This window comes from Thunnus albacares, chromosome 1 (assembly GCF_914725855.1).
Source record: "Thunnus albacares chromosome 1, fThuAlb1.1, whole genome shotgun sequence".
In the NCBI taxonomy this organism is placed as follows: Eukaryota; Metazoa; Chordata; class Actinopteri; order Scombriformes; family Scombridae; genus Thunnus; species Thunnus albacares.
Genome location: NC_058106.1, coordinates 18,530,766 through 18,556,436, shown reverse-complemented (window position 1 = coordinate 18,556,436; position 25,671 = coordinate 18,530,766). Strand labels below are relative to the sequence as shown.

Sequence of the window (25,671 nt, the reverse complement as noted above, 5' to 3'; positions counted from 1 at the left end):
GGGGAATAATGCACTGCGGCCAGGGAGCAACACACTGTGGCCAGGCAGCAATGAGCTGTGGTCAGGGAGCTGTGGCCAGGGAGCAACATGCTGTGGCCAGGCAGCAATGAGCTGTGGTCGGGGAACAATGCACTGCGGCCAGGGAGCAATATGCTGTGGCCAGGCAGCAATGAGCTGTGGTCAGGGAGCAACATGCTGTGGCCAGGCAGCAATGAGCTGTGGTCGGGGAGCTGTGGCCAGGGAGCAACATGCTGTGGCCAGGCAGCAACACGCTGCAGTTTTGTTGTAAAATGTGTGCTTATTACAACCTTTGGACTACCAACAGGAAAAACAAAAGGGGTAAGCTACAGAGTGGTGTTCATCCCTCCAGAAGAGTTCCAAAGACTTGTAGAATCAATGCCAAGGTTGAAGAACACCACTCTTCAAAAAGATATTCCTTCATTTGTTGTTTTGATGATGGCGGTGGAGAGCACTGTCTAACACATCAGTTATGAATTGGGGAATTGTCATCCTGGAAGAGACCACTCCCATCAGGATAGAAATGTTTCATCATAGGATAAAGGTGATCACTCAGAACAACTTTGTATTGATTTGCAGTGACCTTTCCCTCTAAGGGGACAAGTGGACCCAAACCATGCCAAGCAAAATGCCCCCCACAGCATAACAGAGCCACCAGATCCCCTAAAATTGGGGTCAAGCATTCAGACCTGTACCAGTTTTTCCTTTAATTTGTCACCCATCTGTTTGTTCTGTTATCATTTTGGAGTTTGTTTTCTGCTCCTTTACTGAGGAAATAATGATGTTTTATCTGTGTGTACTTGGGAGTGGGCGACTTGTCATTGTGGGGGTGTTTCGTTGTGAAATGTGTAGAGGCTGACGGAGGCAGCTAGCTGTTTCATTAGCTGGAGAGCTAATATCTGCAGGGTGTTTCTAGTCAGATAGCACAGTTTTTGTTGTGTTGTTGTTGTTATGCTGGTCATTTATCACATGATAGCTTTCTGGTACAGCTCTTGATAACAGTTGGTACCATGTCTGTAGCCCCTTTTGTCGCTGAATTATAAGCCTTCAAACATGCACCGAGGTCAAGGTTCAAAGGTCAGTATATCAAAGCAGAAGCCATGTAGAATCTTCGAACTGACATATGTTACTCTCCAGACCAAGACCTTTCCAAAGATGTACTTGGTTTAGCTCTATGACAAATTTTTAATTTTCTCACTTCATGGACACAAGCCATCCCGGCCTAGTTTCAGAGAGCACTTTGAAGGCCCAATATATAAAATGAAGCTTTTTGTTTGTTTGTTTGTTTTTTCTTTTTTGGTGGAAATAGTGATCAAAATGAGTCACCTTTAGAGATTACAATACAGCTGATAATCAAGGGCATTACTACAGGCTTGGAGGAATCCCTGAAGTGCCTGGGTTAGGGTTAGGGCTGAAAAGGCTAAGGCGTTAAATACCAACGCATGCATAGGCTACTATTTACACAACCCTGGATATTTTTTTTCATCTTTATGATTCTTGGTTTTGGGATTTTATGTCAGCATGACATAGTCCATTCAATCGGAATCTGTTTTATTTGCCAATGCAAGCATACTAAGAATGTCTTGGTGTTTGCTCCAAAAAAACACACAGGAGAATAAAAATAGACAAAATTAAGTAATAATAATATTAATAATGAAATAAATAAAGAAATATTAAAAATTAAATTGAAATTTTAAAATCTGTTTACAGAATGGAATAGTAATAGTTTTGAAATAGGATATAAAACTTAAAATACTGACTGTACAAAGGAAATACGGACTGTTGTTACGGCTGGCTCAAACACCGAACATAATAATGGACACCGCACCAATGGGAATGTACTACATATGAATTTATTAAAGTAACTTAATGAAAATGGATGAATAAATGAAGACCAGATACCTAGCACAGGAGAGAGCTGCCCAGAGAGGACCTGCCTATATAGACTCAGCCCTCTAATCAGCACAGGTGCCTGCCAGACAGATGATCAACCTAAGGGGATCAACAGGAAACGCTATAGACAAAGAAATTAAGTGTATAAAATATATGAAGGTGACAACAGCAAAGATTAAATGTGACATGTGCATGAATAATTAAGTTTCATAACAGTGGAGGTTGAATGCAATGCACAATCTAGAGTCCAGTTTTATGAAATGTATGAAAGTGACAAGTGCAGGAATTAAATGAGGGATGTGAAATATAAAGTCCAGTTTGATAACCCCATCTTAATCCCATTTATATGGCACAAGATTTGATACTCTCTCTCACACACACACACACTGCGCAATGTTGGAGTGCTTTATTGGATGACATGACTTAATATTAATTGAGGAAGACTATGTTTTAAGAAAGATGATTCCATATTAAATATCTTCACCCATACAAGTCTTGGAAATATAAAATTAAATGAGCAACTTCACATTTTACAATCACAGGATATAAAGCATCTTTTCTTAACAGAGACAGTGGCATTTGGATTCAGTTTGCAGCCGACAGGCTGCAATTTGAAGTGGAATGAAGCCCACTGACGGCAGACAACCCAAAAAAGTAGTCGATTCTACTTCATGTTTATTACTGAGGTTGTTGTAGTGGGTGGTGGTGCTGTACTGGAGTGCATTATATTGAATGGTGTTCCTAATATTTTGTCCACTCCATTAACATACATGAGGGGGCAAAATATTAGGAACACTTTTCAATATAATGCACTCCAGTAAACCACCACCAAATACTATGACCTGAATAATAAACATGAAGTAGAATTATCACCTTTCTGACAATGTCAACAAAAACTGAAAATGTATAAGCTTCGTAAAAGTAGAATATATGGCTGAGCTGTTGTATTGGATTGCATTAGATTGAACAGGTGTACCTAATAAAGTGGCCAGTGAGTGTAGATTTGTGTCTTTGGAAAATCCTCTTTGCATTTTTGCATTAATATTTAAACTGGTTGGTGTAGTATATATGCGTGTAGAGCCCACAACCATACACATACAAGCATGAATTTGAATTTGTTTATAGATGTACAAATTAGAATATTGTACAGTATATGTTTTATCCATCCATAACATATTAAGTGCTGGACTGAGTGTGAAAACTGGTAGAAAATGAGGCTATTTAAAATTAAGCAAAACAATGAATGTTGGAAAAGATAGCCAGTAGTGCACAGATGTTAAAAAAAAATTCATCTGCATGAACCAGTGTGAAATCACACATACCTGAATATTCACTGCGCTGTCAAACTTTTAAACATACAAAAGTAGCCCCCCACTTTTTTCCAACTGACTATCCACACCCATGACCTTAGTTGGCATTTTACATGTTGATTGGTTGGAAAGAAAGAAAGGTGACATAATATTACCTTCAACCATAGAGCACTTTGAAAGAGTTAGAGTCTTAAACATTGTCATTTACCAATTACCAATCTACTGCCTGTGGAGCTAGATGGATTTGGAGCTCAATGCATGAATGAGTCCATTAGTGAAGAATAGAATTTTTATGAGATGTTATTTACAGCAAGGCATCCTTCTGGGGCACACTTTGTGGTCTGACCTTCAAATCAGGACAGCTGATTTGTTCATGACACAACAAAGTGCAGATATACTGTATAATAACATCTCAGCCTGGGATTGCACTTGTAGATAAAACAAGACACTTTGTCATCTTTGTCTAGATTTTATTCCTGAATTTTCCCAGCAGCTGTTGACAAATGTTTGTCACTCACTGACATGATAATATATTAGACATATGCACTCTTTATCTTCAAGCAGTGTTCTATAGGTAATAGTGAAAATGAGCAAATTAAGATTGTAACCAATAGCTCTTCAAATACCATAATTGAGAAAGTCTACAGCACAATGTGTTGATGTAATCCTACACATTACTGACTCTCTGTCATACACCTCTTTCATCTAAACTTAACAAAAATGGGAGATAACTTTGATCCCTTATGAACACATTATTTTAAGCTGACACAAATTCTTCCATTTCTTTTCCTTTTCTTCTGACTTTGAAAAAATATGAGCTTAACAGCAGGTGTAGTGTGTTCTTGTCTGAATAGTTCCAAAATATCCATCTTCTCACAGTACAATAGCATTTCAGCTAGCCTAGGTTCAGTGAAGCAATGATTCGTACAATAGGTGTCCACTTTCCATTGGGGGGAGGAATGATTTCTAATTTCCAGAGAGCCCACAGCTTGGAAATTGCAGTTCTATCACACCACCACCCTCGCTGGCGCATACTGACAAGCCCATATCTTACACTCAAACAAACTGACGTTGCTGAATAGTGTAGAGAGGGAGAAATGTAGCTATGAGAGATTTGTTGTACACTGTTGTATCAAAGGCATGGGAGGACACTGCTGTGCCCTTGTAGAGCTCCTAAGGACTGCATATTAAATGTCATTGCCCCTTAATCATCCACTACATCCTGGTGCTGGCTCTTTATGTGCTGTTACATATCCAGGGACAAGGGACTGTTTCCCTTCAGCCACTGTCCCCTTCAGCCGCTGTGTGAGCATATGCTCTTGAATAGTGTGATGTCGGATTGAGCCTAAATTGGCTGCATGTGGAGTAGTTAAAGTCTGTCTTTATTAGTGAACAAATTTACTTACACATGCACACACACATTCATACATGACCTCTAGTCTTAGGCTGTTATCACCTCTAAACACTTCTCTAATGTAGGAATGTTTTTTCAATAATGAAAAGCCTTTAAAAACACTGACATCTTACTTTTTGATTGAGATATATTTACACTGGAAACTGCTCTTTTGAGTGATGTATTTCCACTGGGCATTTTATGTAATCCAAGGCATCCCATAAATCACCCCGCCCTTCCAAGGGGATTTGTAAATGACCACTAAAACTCAGGTTTGAAATTATGCATACAAATGAGAACAGGAACCAGCCTGACCCAGGTCCTGTGTGTGTCTGTGGGATAATAACAGCCTGGCATTTTCTCCTTTAATATCCATTTCAAAAATCCTTTTAGTATTGTACCCATTAACAATTTATTGTCCAAACTGCATCATTCCTCATCATTGGTCTTAAGAGAAATATTGTCAGTACATCATGATCTTTACTGTGGAATGCCTTTCGAGGGTTTTATCTTGTTCAACAATTGCATTCATTTTAAGTCCTAAATCAAACTGACAACATTTAAATGTAAATTCTTTATACATCATATACTATATAGTACTATTGTATATAGTAATTACACTGAATCTAGATGATATACGTTAAGAAAAAGTAAAGATGTTAGTTTATTTCAAATATAACAACTTTATTTCTCAAAATTGAAGAAGAAATCATTAAAACTGATAGCCTTAATATTAATCTATTGTATGGTTGAGTTACCAAGGACACTTTTGTGTTTTTGTGCTGAGAAATGTTAAAGATATCATTAAAAGAAAACCTTAACATGGTGACAGTGAGGAAAATACTTCCAGACAGGTCCTCCGGTCAGCCAATCGCAAAGCTTCAAATTCTGGATTTCAAATTCAATTAATCCCTGAGCCGCTCTAAAATCTATGTTTTTATTGAAAGAACATCATCAAACAGTTACACAAAATAACACAAATAACATAACAGCTCAGATAACTACACAACGCAAAGACAATGATTCAAACAACATGCAACTACATGGTTTCAACGATAGCAGCATTCATAGTAACCACCATAGCAACGACAGAAAACCTGAAAAAATCTTCTTATTAACTGACAAACTAAATCATCATATACATTCACTGAACGAAGATCATGAAAATAAAAACACATTTCTCGCTAGAAATGTTATCAAAATGCATTTTAATGCTGAAACTATCTTAAAATATTGCATTTTCCACTGAGAATAAAAGGAACGTCACCCTTTTTTTTATTGTTTTCACCAACTGAAACATGACATACATGTGACATGGACGCAGGCCAATAGACAAGAAAAACAAAGGCCAAACAAGGCCAAAAAAACATAGGCATCTCACAATTATAGATCTGTTATTGTGAAACTAATACATTTTATAGTGTGAACCAACGTAGCTTTTACACATTTTGATGTGAGACTGTGTTGTTCAGGGGCACAATGGACAAGCACAGACTCACTGTGCTGCTCTCTCCAACTCAATTCACTAGTTCTCCAGAAGTTGGAGTAATGTGGAAAAGGACTTTTGTAAAATTGAGGTTGCATAAAAGAAAGGTTTTCCAACCCAAGGGTTGACACCAAAAATGTTAATTTGTGGCCATGTACATTGTTCTTTCAGTGCTACACCATGAAGAACAGAACAAAAGTTTATCCTTTTACAGATAATTTCCTCTTGTAAAAACATTACATGTACAGTAATTGTCTAGAGTAATGTGGGAAAATGGAATTTACTAAAAAGTGGAGAATTTATATGCATGTCATGCACAAAATGTTTTGGCATTCATTTCCTCAATCACTCCTCCACCTTCCATCACTTGTGAAGCCATGACTATTACATTAATTTATGTGTTGTGTGTTAATCACGGATAATGGTTTAACTATTTTCTCTGTAATCCCCTCGTTTCTCCACAATCAGTTTACCTCCTCAAGTAAATGTACAGTACCAGTCAAAAGACACACCTTCTTATTCCCTTGAATGAGAAAATGTATCCAAACTTTTGACTAGTAGTGTATGTTTTTGGCTTGCTCGACTTGCAGGGTTTGTAGTGTTTATCCTCTAATATTTGTAATGAATCTGGGTAAACTCAAACAGAGATCTCTGGGAGGTAAAATCATCTTGCCTATCACAAACAACACTGAAAGGTTTTTTACACCTTGTAAAGACTTGCACATGATTCTGAAACCTAAGGACATTAATTCAGTAATTTCAGGGCACATCAATACTGAAACACAGCTACTGGCTCTCCAAGCCACAAAAATCTGTCACTTCATCTCCTACTAGATTCAGTAATTTGGGGGCATGATTTAGTCCTTACGTACAAATTATTAATTTGAAGGTTATTTAAGGTGAAAGAAATATTAATTCAAGGGTACAATTTACTAATTTGTGAATACAATACAATATAAATATGTATCCATAATACCTACCAGGCTCTGTAGGGAGGGCAGAGCACTAACTAAAATATTTTGATTAGAAAATAGCAGCTGAAATTTTTCATTAAAAGAAATGTAACACTATTATGACTGTCTGCAGAAGGCTTTGTGGTAGCTCCATTCATCCTTAATTGCCACATGCCTTGCAGCCAAAGACCAAGATTAACTGTCACCTTTTCCTTATTTCTCTCTGAGAAAGATCTAGACAACTGATTTCGGGAGGTGCCATCTCTTATGTAGCTATGGTCTAAAGCAGTCCTTCTCAAATAGTGGGGCGGCGCGTGTGACCCTGGGGAAAATGCCTTTTTTGCCGTACTAGAATAAAGTGTAATTGTCATTGTCAGAGTGTGCGCAGGGAGTATTAGCTCTATGGTGTAGGGTTTTTTTGCATGGAGCATGCGCACACACAGCACAGAGCAGGAGATATGAAGTGCAGTGAACAAACCCTCAAGAGACACCATGGAAAAATATTTAACAGGGATGAAAAGAAAGGCGGAGAGAGACGAAGATAATGAGACAAACAAAAGTCACTCGAAAGCTAAGACGAGGAAATATGACGAAGCGTGTTCACTGTGACTACGGTGGGAGACGAGGAAAGACCGGTGTGTTTACTGTGTCTTAAAATGTTAGCAGCGGACAGCATAAAGCCAAATAAATTAAAGCGTCACGTAAAGACATAACACCCCAATCACACTGATAAGCCGCTTGAGTTTTTTCAGCGAAAACGTGCTGAATATCGCCAACAATCATCCTGCTTTGTGAATGCTACTTCAGAAAACCAGCGAGCACTGTTAGCATCACAGAAGGTAGCGTACCAAATTGCTCAGTGCAAAAAACCCCACACCATAGCAGAGGAGCTGATACTGCCTGCAGCATTAGACATGGTCTCTGTCATGCTGGATGACGCAAGTGCTGCAAAAATAAAAACTATCCCTCTGTCCAATGACACTGTTGCCAGACGTATAAATGACATTGCTAACGATCTTCAAGAACAGCTCATAGATAAACTCAAAGACAAACGTTTTGCCTTACAATTCGATGAAGCAACTGACAGCAACAAAGACTGTTTGTTTGTGTCTTATGTACGTTTTGACATGACAAACTCCCTGTGTGAGTATCTACTTTTTTGTAAATATGTCAGAGACAGAGCCACAGCTGAAGAGCTATTCAAAATGCTGGACTGCTTCCTGACTGAGAATGGGCTAAAGTGGGAGAACTGCATTGGTGTTTGCAGTGATGGTGCAAAGACCATGGCAGGGATGACTTCGGGCACTCATCAAAAAGGCCTCACCCAATGCTGAGTGGTCACACTGTGTTATACACAGAGACGCACTGGCCTCAAGGCACCTTTCCTCTGAATTAAGTGAAGTTATGACTGACATTATAGGTGTAGTCAATTTTATAAAGACCAGACCACTAAAAACAAGAGTCTTCTTTGCTATCTGTGAGGAGATGGGAGCTGAACACCAAGCTGTGCTGTTTCACAGTGAAGCAAGGTGGCTGTCACAAGGAAAAGTTTTGTCCCGAGTTTTTGAGCTCAGAGAGCAAATAAGAATGTTTTTGGAGCAGGAGCACAAGTATGAAGTCGCAGAAAAATTTAGTGATGAGAACTTCCTGGTGAAACTGGCCTACCTGAGAGTGACATATTTGGAAGCTTAATGAACTGAATCTACAGCTTCAAGGGAAAGATAAACACCTCCCTCAGGTCACAGACAAGATCAGCTCTTTCACTCGAAAGCTTGCAATGTGGGGCAGGCGACATGATGAAGGAAATACTGATTCATTTGAGAACCTGCATGAATTTGTTGACACTACTGACTATGATGCCACCATTGATGGGATTCTTTGAAAAGCACTTCCCTAAAAACAGTTCCCAGTATGACTGGGTCAGAGATCCTTTTAATGCACCAGCTCCAACTGGTTTCAGCTCTGCAGAGGAGGACCAGTTCATTGACATGACATCTGACTCCACATTGTGACTGAGGTTCACATCACAGACACTGAGTAAATTCTGGCTGAGTGTAGAGAGGCAGTATCCACTCTTAGGGCAGGAGGCTATGGGCATTCTTATTCCTTTTGCAACATCATATCTTTGTGAGACTGGCTTCTCTGCTGTTGCTGCACTGAAGACCAAGTACAGGTCCCAGCTAAACATTGAACAGGAGCTGAGAGTTGCAGTATCATGCTTCAAACCCCGCTTTGAAAAGCTGTGCACTGCGAAACCTGCTCATTGTAGCCATTAATCCTGACTTCCTCATTTTGATTAAAAAATCAGCACAAATTGTTTTATTCATGTTTGTTTTGTAGGTTAAAGTGTTTTATATATTGTGTTCCTGAGTTAATGTTGCTGATCAATTTGAATTTATTATTATTTATTGATTTTATTTAATTTTATTTTTCAGTATCAAATGGCAGTCAATCCAAAAATGTTTATAGTTTAAGTAAGGATTTAATTTTTTTTTTATTTCAGGCAAATTGATGCACTTTAAATCTTTTCTGTTACAGACTAAAAAACCATGTTAATAAAATTATTCTTTGTTGTAAGTTGATCTATACTACTTTCTTTTTTCTGTTTTCTTTAATGTTAATAAGGATACAATGTTATGCAGAGGTGTACTTATAACAATTTTATAGACAAATGATACTATTTATAGTTGCGGTGGAGAGTGGGGGGGCGCAAAATGTTTTCTTCTTCCTTGGGGGGGGGGGGGGGGGTGACAGAAAATAATTGAGAAGCACTGGTCTAAAACAGGTATTGAAGAGTGGTGTCCAAAGGTGAAGGGGTTTGAACGGTTGCTAAGCAGTGAAAGTTGGGAGTGAGGGCACCATGTCAGATGTGGACATGGGGTCAAAGTTCATTAACTATCTCCCCCTTCTAATGAAGCTTTTTCCGGCTGAGGGATTTTAGCAATCGCTGCAGTAAGGCTAGTGAAGCATGAGGAGTCAGGAGCACAAAGCCAAAGTCACCCCTCACAGAAAGTAGACAGATTGGGTCAGTATCAACATCAACCTTTAAAAGGGTGCAGGCAGGAACTATGCACATCTGATTGAATCTGACTCATTATTTCAACATCCTCACTGCAGAGACGGCCATGAGCTAGCCGCTTAAACAAAAGATACTAAGGGTACAAAGAGGTTCTAAAAATGCCTGTTTCCCTGGTTAAAGAATCAGAGTCATATCACTTACCATCAAGAAAACACACCTACAGATCACAATTAGAGGTCATGGTTATTCACTGGGTATAAAAATGTATTCAGTGAATAATAAATGATCACAGAAGCTAAAGTCCCCCTCTACTAAAAAATGTGTTTTTGGCTGGACCAGCCACAGACCACACAGAAGCTCCAACACTGACAGGGGCACCAACCCGCGGATACAAAAAGACCCAATGTATCCATTTTACCAGCCTGCACAGCGGCTAGCAGCTAGTTAGGACGGTTAGCATCGTTAGCATAGCTGTGCCATGCTGCGTGTAGCCCATAGACTGCATAAAAATAAGGTGTAGCTGCAGTGTTTCTGGCTTAACAGCACTGTACTGGGCAGGTGAAAGGTGTGTTTACGGTGTTTGTGTGCTCTGAAAGACGTCACGGTGCAGACATTAAGTCACACAGCTGATGGATTGTTAGCCTAGAATGCTAATCCTACATAAACATATGGATGAGACCATATGTTTACAGACATCCGCAGACAGAAACAGATGAAAGCAGGGGGAGTTAAGAGATAATTAGAATAGTTAAAGTTAAGTTCTCTTTCAAATCATACATCCCAAGATATGAGTGGAAAGTATTGTTCTTGCAACTACATTTATAACCTCTTTTACTCAAATGTTGCTTAACCATGTCATGTGACATGCTAATTCAGTACATTTTAATAACAAATATTACTGGGACCACTACAGAAAACGGCAGATGAATATTTAAAATCCAGGAATTCACATTATAGACACTACTACTGACTGTCCTGTAACAAATTGGCCACAATTATGCACATTGATCATACACGGTCCAGCCATATACTGGGTTTTGATCTAGTCCTGTTCTTGTTCCTATACAGTTGCATGCAGGGATTAAAGCAAGAAAAGATTTGTGAGCCTGAAAAGTTGTCCGGAAGGAAATGTGTATAATGTAGGCCTATTGAATTAAGTATTATATGAATTTAAAACTGCTCTATGCCTAAAATCAGGCATGGTGCCTGAGAACTTTAACCCCTGTGGATGTTTGAGTTTCACTGTGCTTAATGATACAGTATGTTAAGTATTTGACACTAAAAGGCTGTTCTCATATTCATCTGCTGAAAGTGGTATTTTTTCTGTGCTCATTGAAAATCAGATTTTTAGAGGCTGGCCTATAAACCAGATTTGTGACATCACAACTAGTTTTGAAGCCAATCCTGGTCCAATATTCAACCTACACAAGTGTGATGTGGAAACGTGAACATACACTGAGAATGGACTTTTCAGTGAAGTAGGAGACATCTTGTATCCAGCAGTTAAACCTCTGAAATAAAATATATTTGCATATTCACATATTCTGGGACTTTTAATGAGGGGGAAGGAATAGATGACATTTTAAGGATTTAAAGTGGTGAAATACTCTTTTTGTGTGGAAAATCTGTTATCAGACACACATTATTGTTCCATGCAGAGTATTTTTATGTCTTAATACAAGTTTGGAGGAGATCTTAAAGGTTAAAGGATAGGTTCACATTTTTTCAAGTCTGTCTTAAAACAATACTGACATGCCCATATGTACATTGACAGAGTTACTGGTTGCTGTAATTGTTCCTTCTGTTCATACTGGCTGTGAAAAGATAATTTCCTTACGCAATTGCAATGTAAGTGATGGGAGACAAAATCCACAGTCCTCATTCTGGCCAAAAGTATAAATACATTCCAAAGTTTGGCTGAAGCTAATATGAGCCTTCAAATCAAATGGATATCTTTTCTTTCTTTCAGAGTTACTGCGTTTTTACTACAAAATCCCCTCTGTGTATTTCCCTGGATGGCGTTTCCTGGCTAAACTGCAGAGGTGGAATATTAACACAAAGAGGAAATTTTGTCATTCGTCATAATCCCGTTTCAACTAATCGATAAATCAACTCAAATTGTTTCAAGTTTTATTGGCATTGGCATTTTGTAGAACTAAGCAACAGCTTTTTTCCATATGAACCATGAATTGGAAGTTATATTTTCTTTTTGTTAAATGAACTAGACCTCAAATATGCTGTTTTTATAACTGGAAAAATAGATCTTTAAACTCAGTGAGGTTTTCCTGCTTAAATAAGGGTTAAATAAATTATTTTAAAAATCTATTTTTCAAGAATGTCTTGGCCAGGTTGGGCAGCAACAATGAGTACAGACATACAACAAAAAACAAATGACACAAAACATGTCTCAAAATAAATCACAATATTCCAGTGAAACACTGCAGTTATAAATCATGAATAAAATCTCCAATGCAATCATATAAAACATTACATTCTAAAGACAATTTAACTTGGTCCTAGTCTTGTAACCGTAAAAGGTTTGGCATCACTAAATTCTATACATGACAACATTCCCCTTTTCTGCACACACAATTACATGATGATGTTGATGTTGAATAAGTTTGACACACATATCGCTTGTCCTCTGTCTAACATGCACCAACTTTTTAAAATGAATAGTCATGTCAGTCAACCACCTTACTGTTTGGTTACTTGTACTGAAGTGTTCAGCTCCTCTGGTTCAAATATGGGCCTACAGTGTGCTTGCAATTCTTTTTTTACCCGTACCACAGTATGCCACACTGTAACCTGTCTTTATGGGATGTGTTGAAGTTGTTGGCATTATTCGCATGGCTTCCTTGATTACATTAGCATATAAAAGGAACACCCCTACCACTGTGGCATCCAGACTTCCATTATGGACTTCCATTACATGAGATGCATACTTAGAATCTCTTTGAAAATAACATGAATTTAGATCAGGTTTCCTATAGTTTTAAGAATTAATTCAAAAGAACAAGCTGTGACATTATGGCTGCTTGGTCAGGTGTGAACTTTTGGTGACTTTGCTCAGCGTCAGGGATTAATGCCACCCCCACTGCGCTGAGTAAGTGCCCATTTACCCAGAGAGCAGAGAGGCAGGAGTGAGAGCAGTTACCTAAATAGTGCTTGTTTAGCTATTCTGTGTGAACCAAAAATCCCAGCTAGAGAGGGATATGAAGAAAGAATGAAAATAAAATACAGAGCAACGAATAATGTCTTCTATCTCTCTTTCCCTACATAGGAGTTCTGCCTCAGCGTAGTATGTCTGGTTGTGTGTACTGTGATTTACGGAGCAGTGGCAGAGATCCATTAGCAATGAAATAACATACCCTCTATCCAGGAAGTGATTTATGTATTCAATAAGCCTCTCTGGCTTTCATTTACTCCTTCCCCTCATTTCACTTCCTTATTCTTGACAGCAGCTGTAAGAAAAGCCACAGCATGGAAAGTGGGATCTGCCAAGAAAGGTGTCCTAGGTAGGTGTGAAAACAACTGCACCATGAACCTGATGTAATGGCAGTTTGCTTTAACTGCTTTGCTCCGGTACCACATGATATCTCTGTAAAAGCTTCTGCAAAGTTGTTCAGCTACAAGTTAATCTAAAAAGGCTATAAGGCTTTCATGCTTCAAAGTAACTCAAAACAGAAAAGGTCAGGAGAGGAAAGCTGCTTCGTCAGTAGTTGAGGCAACAATAAAGAATTTATTGACCTAGTCAGATTGCTTTAGGCTCCGTGAAGGGCTGTTAAAAGGTTCTAAACAGTAAACATTTAGAAGGTGAAATGGAGAGGTCATGAAATAGTTAACCTTGCAACAAAGTGACACTGTTCATTAAATATATCCAGAAATGAAAGAAAATTCCTTTTATTTTTACAAAATATTTTATTTAATTTTCCAGGAGTTGCTGAAGCTGCAACAGAAACAGAAATGATGAAACTAAAAGTGGCCACATTATGACAGTACCAGCAGGGAAAATTGCATTGAAGGCAGCAGATGAGCGGGTAAAGGACAAGAGGAGGAGCCTTGAAGGAGAAGTGGATAAGAGAGAGTATAAGTGGCAAGCAAAGACCAAGCAGCCAAATCCTGCTGACGACTCCGCTTTCAAGCAGCTGGATAGCGAAACTCACAGCAGTCCTTAACATACGGTATCAGTGAGCAATTAATCTGCAGAGGGAAAGCATGGGAAGGACAACAGAGGGAGAGAGCTGGCAGAAGGGTCAAGAAAGTAAGAAATCAGCAAAAAAGGTTTGAGGAGGAAAGAAAGCTGCTTACAGTAACACCCATTAATTTCCCCATAGACAGGTGTTGGGGATATTAATCCAAATAAGAGAGCCAAGCTTTGCCAGCTTCTCTGCTCTTCTCTAGCCAAAGCTCTGCATCTCCCATCCAGCCAAAGCCTTCCAGATGCCTTCAATTAGAACTGAGACAGAGTTGTAATTTTATGGCCAAGTCACAAAGGAGGAACTCAGCCTGCTACTTACCACAAAATAACTGTAAAACCTTGGTCTAAATTTATTCCAAGACCTATTCTCACTGGTCTATGATCTATAGGTCTGTGCCTAAACTTAACTATAAATTGAGTGAAATTATGGCCATCAATTTTTAAAAGAAATATTTTTTGTTTGCTTTCGTTTTCAGTTTGACCAAACACATAAAATCCCAACACAGGGACAAATCATGATGTGAAGATCTATGATCGAGAGTAGTACAGTAGAGCAGGGATCTCAATTAAAGTACCATTACATTATGGCTTTACCAGCGGGTGCTTTATAATACATCTGAGCCCATACAGCTGTCTCACTGTCCATTGAGCCAAATCAGACACTTGAGGCACTCATCCCACAGACATCATGGGAGATTGGGCTTAATTGGTTTTAGAGAGTTTGCATTAGGGAAGAATTATAAGTTCAGCGGCTTTGCCTCATCAGCTATTTGAAAGAACAAGGGCAGACTGAAGCAATACATTGTGAAGAGGTAGCAAGACAGTGAGATCTTAAGTGTGCATGTGTGTATGTGTATACCTGTGCATGTTTCATGGCTAATAAACCTCCTCCCAGTTCTTTTTTGGGTTATGGTAAGCTCAATCTTTTATTTATACTTAATACTTGCACAAACACAGACATACAGAGACATACAGCATCGCAACCAGTAGCTAACAGCCACTGGTGACAAACATCCATATTTTGACAAAATTGTCTGTGTCTGTAACATAACAAATACAAAAATGCAAAGAAGAGAAGTGTATTATACTGCAGGGGTGGTTTCAAAATTTCTATTAATGTTTCAATACTTCTTTTTACACCGAAACTGGGTCATCATTGGAATCCATTGCAACCAACATGGATCAATACTGACTACAGCTGCCATCCTCCACAAAGGAGAAAACTACTTTCTCACCAGTAGTAATATCTAGTCATGCAAATGGTTCTAGTTTTAGTTTTGAGATATCTGCTGCTGCCATCGACCCACTAAAAAGTTGCTTTTTAAAAAAAAAGAGAGCTCCATCCTAATTAACAAGGATCAGTAATGCTCAATAATACTTAATCAGTAACAATCACAAATTTCACTGCCGCAGGCCTCAGTAAACAATGGGTTTTTATTGAATCTAGATTATAACTCTGTCATGTATGGTCTGCTGGAAGAAAAGAGGCCTTTCAAACAAAAATAACTGTTCTGACTGATCATCAGTATAGTGTGTATCAAACTGTGGAAAACCAGATGTGCCATGATCATCAAACAGACTGTGACTGACAGCAACATGGTCATTAAACACATGCTTGTTGACCTCAGAAGGAACAGAACTCTGGATAAAAATCAAAACTTTCCTTGGCACATCTTTGATCTGAGGGACCCACATACACTCAAGGAGGCGCTTCCAGACTGACCTGAATAGTCACTGAACTCTGCACGTTATTCACTCAGCACTTTATATCTATTCTTTGTATTTGTGATTTGTGTCTTATGGATGTGTTTTTGTTTTGTAAATTGTGAGCCTGTTAAAAAATAATAAAGCATTTTTTAAAGCAAGAAAAAAAATAAACAATGGGTGGAAAAGCTGCTGAAAATAATGAAGTATGCTGAGATGTTAAATGTTGTACTGTCCCATTGCTTTACTGCTTTACTCACTTGGAGGGAGCACTATTATGTTACTGACAGTTTTTAAAATGTCGTGCTACAGAGGCTGTTGTTTTTTTGTTTTTTTTTTACAAAGTAGAACAAAACAGACAAGTAGGTGAAAACTGGTTTAAAAATTATTCATCAAAAGATTATTTCATTCAGCTACTGTGGCCAGATGAAAGGACCAAATTCTGAACCAATAAAAAAAGACTGTCTTTAGTGTTAGGTACCCTTGTCTGCATGTAGACAGACGTACCACTCATTCAAAAAAAGAAAAGAAAAAAAAAAAATCACACATTTGTTGGCCAAGTCTTCATTCAATCTGTGACAGCTTGATCAGAGTATAAATATCTAAAAAGTCTCAAGATGATTGTCTTTTCCCAGCAGTAAGGTGGTATTGAGATGGTGCAACATCTACTTGGTTAAGTATCTTGGACAGCCCCTAGTGTCTTCAAAAAGGCAGTACAACAAATACATGAGGAAAGAGAACAGCAAAGTATGGAGAAAGACTGAGAGGGGCATACAGTTATGTTACTAAATGTACAGTCTTGCAGGTACTGAGAATCATTTACAGTAACAGGTCATATCAATGGTCTGATCATTTTTTGAGGAGGTGGACAACTTTTGTGGACTGCAATTTACTGTGATGCACCAACCAGTAGGCAGAGAAATAATCAATAGAATTACATGAAATAGCAGGATAAACCTCACAGAACTGATGTTATGAAAAAGGTTTGTCTATTTAGAGCTCAACTGCACTGACACAAAAAAAGTAAGGCTTTATTTACTGTACGCTCATGATTCATTTGAACTAGAGCATCTATTGCAGAGGCACGACTGCCAATAAGATAATTTTAATGTTTTATTCCGCTGTGTAGTTCAGAGGCGCCTTGGTTAATGAGACTCAGTCAGTCTGGTTTTGAGTCTGACTTTCAATCCACCACCCACTGAGTTAACATATTGAAATTGCACCACCGGGGAAGAAATCAGTCAGTGGAAAACAATGTGTCATTTTCACCCAAGTTAAATTATATGGGTACATGAGGAAAATGTTACCTTTTGGGATATCCATTGTCATAAGATCATAATACCAGTGAATCTGTGGTTACGCTTCATTTTGTAAATTCTGTCTGATTCCCCTGGCTTCACAGCAACGCCTCCGTTTGACTCCAGTTTGAGAGTGATGTGAAAGGGCAAGCGTACTCCTGAGTATCAGAGGATGGAAACATCACTTTTAGTGTCACAGAAGATCTGTTACTTTCAAGTCTGTTTTTCTCCCTGGACCTGTCCTTGCACAGACCATTGTGGTAATTATCTAATCTCTATGCTGGTGTCTGCTCAAAAGGCTGTACTATAATTACTTTAAGTAGCCTTTATTAGAGATAATGGACCTTCAGAGTTAGATCACATCTAATTACAGCTGTCAAATTAGTCTCTAACTATCTACACTCTAGCTGAGAGAGAAGACATGATCAAAACAAGTAAGTCGTTGTACAAGTCAATGAATTAAAATGAGGAATCAACATAAGGAGATAGATGCAAATGGAGTAAATGGATGTGTGGATACAAACTCAAAACTCAAAACATAACAAGACATCTCAAAAGGGATGCTACAACACTCACCCTTGATGAAAGACAAATATATCAGACATATACAGCTTTTGCATTCTGCACTCATAAAATCTGTCACAACCCATTGTTCCTTATTATTATTTGATGATTAATCCATCAATGACACATCATGCCTTCTGTACACATCTTGACATACAAAGTATGTGCACTGACACCGACACAACGTATGCCTTACAGCATTTAAACGCATTTGTGAACGGATGACAATAATGACGTGTTGAAAAGGCGACATGTAAACTTCAATCTAATTTTGCTATAAGTGGATCCTGCGTGGCATTACCAGTTCTTGATAGAGTTAATAGTCCTTGCAATGCATTGACAAAAATGATGAAGAATAACTGCTTCAGTGTTGAGGGAATATAATAGCAGACTTTGTGCATTTAGGGATCATTACAATACCAGTTGTAGCTGTCAAACTGTACACCACATTATTATAGCCAGTTATTGCTTCCATCACCTCTTCCCATTTAACATGTAGTAGCCTAATACCATGAGCTACTTCCTAAAATAATCTACTTATTTATTTGAGTGGAAGACTAATTACCAACAGGCAAATGTAGAAATTAAACAGACATGTCTAACTAATCTAAGTCAAAACATGGAATTTTTTAACTTTTATAGTAACCAAAGGCACAAAACATTACCTCTGACATATATCATTATCTATACATCAGTCCCATAATTACACAGGCTTAACCCCGCCACACAGTTTAACAAACAACTCACTGACAGAATGTCATCAAAACGTGAACATTATAAGCTTCACAAAGGTGGAATTTACTGGAGGGGGATTGTATTAAACTTTTTTTTCTTGTCAAGTGTTCTTGTTATTTTGTCCACATCATGTAACGTTTCATGCAACATTGTATTTCCAGTGAATGCACAGTGCTCTCACTATCTTTCTTTCTCTCTCTCAGTAAGAAAATCAAATTAGCCATTCTCTGCTGTGGATAATTTGGCATTTAGATAAGGATTCCTCGCTAACTGAGAGATTAGTTTGCATGGCTTTAGACTGAGCCCTGGTGGGCAAAAATTGCATGACACATTCACTGAACCATTTGTTCACATAAATAATCGACAAATAAAGATGGGATGATCATGTTTTGGTACTAGTGCTGGCATGTGCTTGCACAAGCACAAGCGTGCTCATAATAAAAGATCAAATCATAAGTGAGTTTGTATAGATAAATTCCAGAAAACCTATGGAAGCATCTGGGTATTGTGCACAAAAAGTTTTCAGGTGATTTTGCTGTGTATTTTGCAAATTTGGTGCAGTAAAATGACTTCTGCTGACATTTTCTGCAAATCTATAAAGAAATGGTTCCTATGAAGGTTTAGAAAGTCTAAGAACGTCTAGAAAAATACTTGTGAACCATTGAGCAGGCGATTTCAATGTACCACTTATTTTTGGTACAGTGAAAGGGTTTACTTACCTTTGAGACCTTATAAAAGATGGCCCAGTGAAGAGCACAGCAGTGGCAAGCTGAAGGTTTGCAAAAGGAACTTTGTTGACATAATGGTTGGTTGGTCCACCTTAAACAGCAACAGAAGCTCTGGTCAACAATAAGCAGCATATCCAAAGTCTGAGGGTTTTTAGGTAAAGGGGAAATGAACCATAAAGTATAGAAACATTCTGAATTTTCTTTTCAAATTAATTACAACTGTTACAACAGCTGAAAAATGCATGGTTCACTGCAGCTCAACTGTAAAATAAATGGTATGGTAATGTACTGTCAATAAGTAAACAGCAGTATGTTTTCAGTGTAAAGCTGCTGTCAGGTACCATTTTTTAAAATCTTGTTGTGTCTAAATAATACAGTAGCTTTACACTGTTACCTGTCAGCAGCAATGGCACTGTCAGTCACATCAGGATGGTATCTTGAGTTATCATTCTGCCTGTCTGCCTGTTTTGATGGGTGTTGAGCTTACCATATGAATTCCTGATGGCAGCTTCTATACTTTCATTCGGGGTCCTGAGTTGCTCTACACAGGAAACACAAAGTGCATACTGATATTGTACTTGCTATATGCTAATGTGTTAAGCAGCAGCAGTTAAGTCACTTGTCAAAACAGACACATTCTTGCCTGTCTTGCTTGAGCTGACTCATATGCATGCAGACCAGAGCAGTTACCATAATCATTACACATTAACATTATCTTAGCCATCTACATAAAGTAACAATTCAGCTAATGGTAATGTGGTAAGTTAACTACTTAACTAAACTGAAATGCTATGACCCATCTGTCACCTGTTAGGTGATGTTAGAGAGAGAACAGCATTAGTCCAATGACAAAAAATGTCAATGGCCACACATATCTGTGTGTGTGACATTTGTCAGTGAAACTCTCCAAATTGTACTTCCAAATAGACCCTTTTTCATGACATTTTGAGTTGTCAAAGCAGGAAAAGTGCAAGTGGATTTAATAACATTAATGGCGGCCAGTTCCAGGGCTCTGGTTTTCTGCACGCTCACTCACTGACATGACTTACTGGGACAATTAATGGAATGGAGCCATTGTTAATGTTATTATTTACACCTGTGCTTTTCCCACTTTGAAAGGACAGAAGGTCAGCCATGAAAAGGGTCTATAAGCAAGCACAATTTGCCTATTTGGTGTTCTCATGGCTTAGTTTTATTGTATTGTAAATGTCAAAAAAAGTGAAACTAACTGTACTGAACTATTTAGCTGGCTGGTCACCAATATGGGCTGTCTGATCAGGACACAAAGACTTGACTTTTATTTGTAGAACTTTACTGATGGTTTAAGGTATCAGGTACGTAGGCACAATTTGCTTATACTCTCTTAATCTTATCCATGGTCTGCTACAATGCAGGGATGTGATGGCAGGTTTGTGTGTGGTCTAAAACAGGAGAGTAATTATTCAGCATGAAAAGCATGTAACAACAACAAACAACTATCTCCTTAACATCAATATATCCTTACAACAATTTCTACTTACATTTACATACATTTACTTACATCTACGCACACAACAGGTAAGGTTTACACGGTTTTAAGTCCTTGAAGTGATGATCGCAAGCAATTGATCTGCTAGTTTACGGGTGCACTGCTAGAGCCTTTTCTACACTAAGCTAATGCTTAAGAAATAAATGTCAAATATTTTCCTTAAGTTTAATAACAAACTAACAAATACAAACTAGGTAAATGTCTAACCTAACAACAGAAGAAAAGGCAAAAGAGATAACTTAAATTAGTAAAGGCTAAATAGCTAACAAAGCTGCCAAGTTTGCCAACTTTGACTGGCTGACCACTGTCAAGCTTGGTCTCAAAATCCTGGATGGGGTACAATGGAAACATTTATTTAGTCGTATTCGTAAAACCTGTCAGGGGAAGAGTGTTGAAAATACAAACTTACCAAAGGGAAGGAAAACTTCTTGGTGATTTATCAGGAGGGGAAAAATATGTAAGGCGGGTGTTAGGTAACAAAATTATGACTTATTCCAACAGCATATTTAGTCAATACAACCATGGATGTATAAAGAGAACTGGATACAACGTCGGAGACGGGGCCCCGTTCATTCCCATGAAAGTTGCTCAGCGGCGCATGAAGCAATAAAAAAATCACTTCCCGGTATGAAAGTACCCGGATCTTCCGCATTGTGCGGTCCATAGAGCATGCGCACTAGTGACTTTCGCTGGCCGAGTCGGCTACTTCCGGTTTAGCCCTCCGGCTAACTTGAATGGGGATAAAACAATTCAATCATGCGACTCTTCTAGGCTTTTGAAATGTGATCGGACCAAACGGCTTTAATTCTGATTGTGAGACAAGTCATTTCGCGGGGGTTGAGACGCTCAGAAAAATGTATCCGCTGATTTACAGACGTGTCTTTCACAACGTAAGTCTATGGAGAAAAGTCTTTTGGGGCCAGTGTGCATTACGTGACGTTGTAATTACACAGTTTGGCCGCTATGTCAAATTTGCTTCAAAGCCTGGCGCTCTTCCTGTATCCAGTTCTTTTTTATACATCCATGAATACAACTCATTATATCAAATATGGCGCAGGATATCAGCAGCATTGTGCTCAGTGCTGCTACAGGTGGCTGGAGGAATAAATAAGGCATTTTCTGCTAAAGTTTCTGTCAATTTGTTAAAAGTATCAGGAAAGTATTGAACCGTCGTGCTTGAAGCATGGGCCCTGTTTCATGAATTGAACCAAATTGTGAGCAGACTCGAAGAAGCCTTTGTGTGAATGTGAGAGGCAACAAAAATGTCATTAAAGGTTAAAGGAGAACCTTGTTTTTTTAATGTGAACCAAAAACATAATGCACTGACTGAGCAAAATTGAGGCTGTCAGTTATTTTAATGTTCATTAGCTACAGTACATCAGAAGAAATTAAAAGTAGTATATTCTGTGTGTCAGTTTTCTCTCTGTTTTAGCATAAGCGCAATGGTTGAAGCTCTGGTATCAGGCTGAAAACATTTCACCTTCACCGATAGAGGGACTCCTAGAAGTCTTAGAGAAGTCTGTCGCATGAGGGTTGAGAGAAATCGAGTCATGCACCTTTGATGACTTGTGGTGTAGGTAGCTGGTAATAATAATCACCACTATTGATGGCCTCAAGTAATAAGTAGCATGCTTGGGTGTCACACATTTTTTCAGTATCAATTGCATCTACTAATTTGAGACCACTCATCAGGAAAAATGACATGCAAAGAGGAAAGAGGTATTAAAAACAAGGACTGACTCTGTTCTTCTAATAAAATCATTTTATTCATGTATCATCATTTTAATCATGTAGGCTAATAGTTCTTTCATTCTCCATCTGTCTCATGGTCTCTCTTTCAGATCAATTTCTGAGGGACATCAAATATAATAAGATCAAGCAGATAAATAGGAAACGAGGAAACCAGTCATGGAAGACAAAAAGACACAGATTTTAATAGGTTTAGCTCACTTCATATCTCATTTTATAGAATAAATACTTGTCATTTTCTAAACCAGTAAACCATCTAAACCTTTTTTTTATTATTATTTAATATCGCTACGTTTTCTCAGTTATCCAGCATGAGAATGTGGAAAGGTGTTCACTTCTGGTATACACAAAAATGGTTTCACTGTATTTTGTACAGTTCTTAAGACATTAAGTGCTCTCCTCTGATTAATGAGTAAAAGGAATCTTGGGAAAACAAGCAACATTTAAGTTGTTGTTGACAACAACAACATTTCCTTTAACCTACTTAAACACCAACAGGCATGAGTATAAAAGAACATTTCTTGGAAGAGAGGGTGGGTTTGTTAAAAAGTCATAATGAAAAAAAGGCTAATTTTATCCAGGATTGCTGCAAAAGCAATACCTTTACTCGAAAGTGAATAAGGATTTAAAGGCATTTTCACTCATAGTTGTCTTTCTTATGTCACAATTGACAGCTTCCTTGTGACAGCCTTGATTACTTAATCAGCGAAGCATTCCACGTCATTTTTGCAAAAATATAGTAAAAGTAGGCAAACTATAGCATCTGAATGTTTATGCAAATATATTGCAGCACCCCTGCTATAGGTCTACATGCACTCATCTGCAGTCCATCCCACTTTCCACTTCCAAGCCAGCAATTCTGCATAAAGAATCGAGTTCATCATAACCTAATAGAGGCTTATACCCCAGTAGTGAAATATGAGTATGAGTCCATTTTCAAGCAAGATGAATCCCTTAATGTGTGTGATTTAATGACTTGTTTTATGGGAGTTTTATTGAATAGTCCTTGGTTTTGTATTGTGCCCTGGTATGGTGGTCTTAGCCTGATAAAAAAAAAAAAAAAAAAGTTGTCCAGTTGAGTCATTCAAGTGAAATAAATTCAGCTTTAAGTTATCAATCGAGGCGTGTCATCACGAAGGATGGCTGGATCCTCAAATGCCCTGATCCTACACTCAATGAAGAGTTCAACCTCCCTCTTCCCTGCTGCTGCTGGAATAATTTCAACAAGCCTTGATCTCCTTTATTTCAGTAGCTACCAGAAAGCTTAGTCTGTCAAAAAAATCTGTTTTGCACAGCACTTCACATCATTTCTGATTTATGTGTCCTAATCTTTAGTGTCTTATCATGTTTGTAGGAGTGTTGGGAGTGTGGAAGCTTACTATGTTCCTCTGTCATGCTGTTTGTCATGTGTTGTTGACAACTGATTTAATTTCAGAGCAATAAAATTGAATGATAAAAGTGACAAATAATTAAGATTGATTAATAATAATGTTAACAGGCTGTTTTTAAGTCTATTTGGAATAATTTTCCTTTTTAGAATAAATGTTGACTTCAGTTTCCATGGCAAACTGATATACCACAATATGTTCCCACTGAAAAGAACAAGCACTCTACAGCCAATCTGAGTCGATGCACAGGGCAGATATTCACAATGTTACACAAAGTTTGTGCAATTACAAATCAAAGAACAGGAGTACTGATGAGGGACCTGTCATTAGGTCAAATGTTAACATGAACTTTGTATTTTATGAAATGCCCCATTGAAACCATTAAGATGGGGCCTAAGGCCAGTAAACAAACAATAGACCCACCTTATTTGTAATTTAACTTTACAAGAAACAGTGGCACTACTAGCAGCAGCAAAGAGAGTTGTCTTGTGACAAAGGCCTTAGGGCTGTATGTGCATTGAATTATCTGTGCATCTTTCAACCACTGGGCTTAGCATAAAACTGCAACCCTGTAATGTTTATCCAGCTGCAAATATTAATCAACCTAAAGGTTTTTCCATTTGGGTTTGAAAGCTACAGTGTTTCTCATCTGAAGAGAACTTAATAGTTTAAGGCATTAACAGCAGTTATATACCTCCTGTTACATGTGTCCAATTACAGCAGCATACTCTTATGACCCATGTTACCGTTCAAAGAAAATATCAATATAATGTTAATCAAGTCAATGTAAATTGTGAACACGAACAATTTTTGCAAGAATAAATTCTTACTTCTGTTTCAGATACATAAAGACAAACAATCCTAGCAAAATGTAACATCATCATAAATGCTGCTTAAGATTCATCTTTAATTGGGTTCAATTAAAAAGGCACACACAAATATACTATATTTAGTCTGTTTCTTAATTAGCAGGAACTATATGTAGAACTGCAATACTTGGTGTACCTCAGTAGACTACTGGTTACATAACCACAATGTCTACAGTTCACTTCCAGCACTGGACCTTTGTTGCATGTCACCCCCAATCTCTCCCCTCCATTTCCTGTCAACTCTCTCCACTGTTGCTATACTAAAGGCACAACAAATGCCCTAAAAAATATTATATATATATATATATATATATATATATATATATATATATATATATATATATATATATATATATATACACAGTATTAGGTACACTTGTGCAATCTATTGCAATCCAATACAACAGCTCTGCGATAAATTCCACTTTGTCAGACATTGCCAGAAAGGTGATAATTCTACTTTATATTTATTATTCAGGTCATAGTATTTGGTGGTAGTGTACTGGAGACCATTGCACTGAAAAGTGTTCATAATATTTTGCCCCCATCATGTATGTTAATGGGGTGGACATTTTAGGAACACCATTCAATATAATGCACTCCAGTACACCACCACTACCTACTACGACCTCAATAATAAACATAAAGTAGAATTATCACCTTTCAATGTCAATAAAAACTGAAAATGTATAAACTTTGTAAATGTAGAATTTATAGCAGAGGTGTTATATTTGATTGCATTAGATTGCACAGGTGTACCTAATGAAGTGGCCGGTGAGAATATAAACATATATATATATATATATATATATATATATATATATATATATATATA

At 37.9% G+C, this 25,671-nt stretch overlaps 1 long non-coding RNA gene across 3 annotated transcripts; it reads right to left on the bottom strand.

Annotated features, from left to right (window-relative positions):
• Positions 1-11,914: 11,914 nt before the first annotated feature.
• LOC122979777 lies at positions 11,915-21,411 on the bottom strand. Of its 3 annotated transcripts, XR_006402918.1 has the most exons (5): positions 21,240-21,411; positions 19,697-19,843; positions 19,294-19,393; positions 17,285-17,433; positions 11,915-16,677 (listed from the first exon to the last, which is right to left on the bottom strand). It is a non-coding gene; the product is annotated as an uncharacterized LOC122979777 (long non-coding RNA). The 3 variants fall into 3 exon arrangements; XR_006402915.1 differs by having other exon boundaries at positions 11,915-17,433; XR_006402916.1 differs by having other exon boundaries at positions 11,915-17,433; positions 19,790-19,843.
• Positions 21,412-25,671: the final 4,260 nt, after the last annotated feature.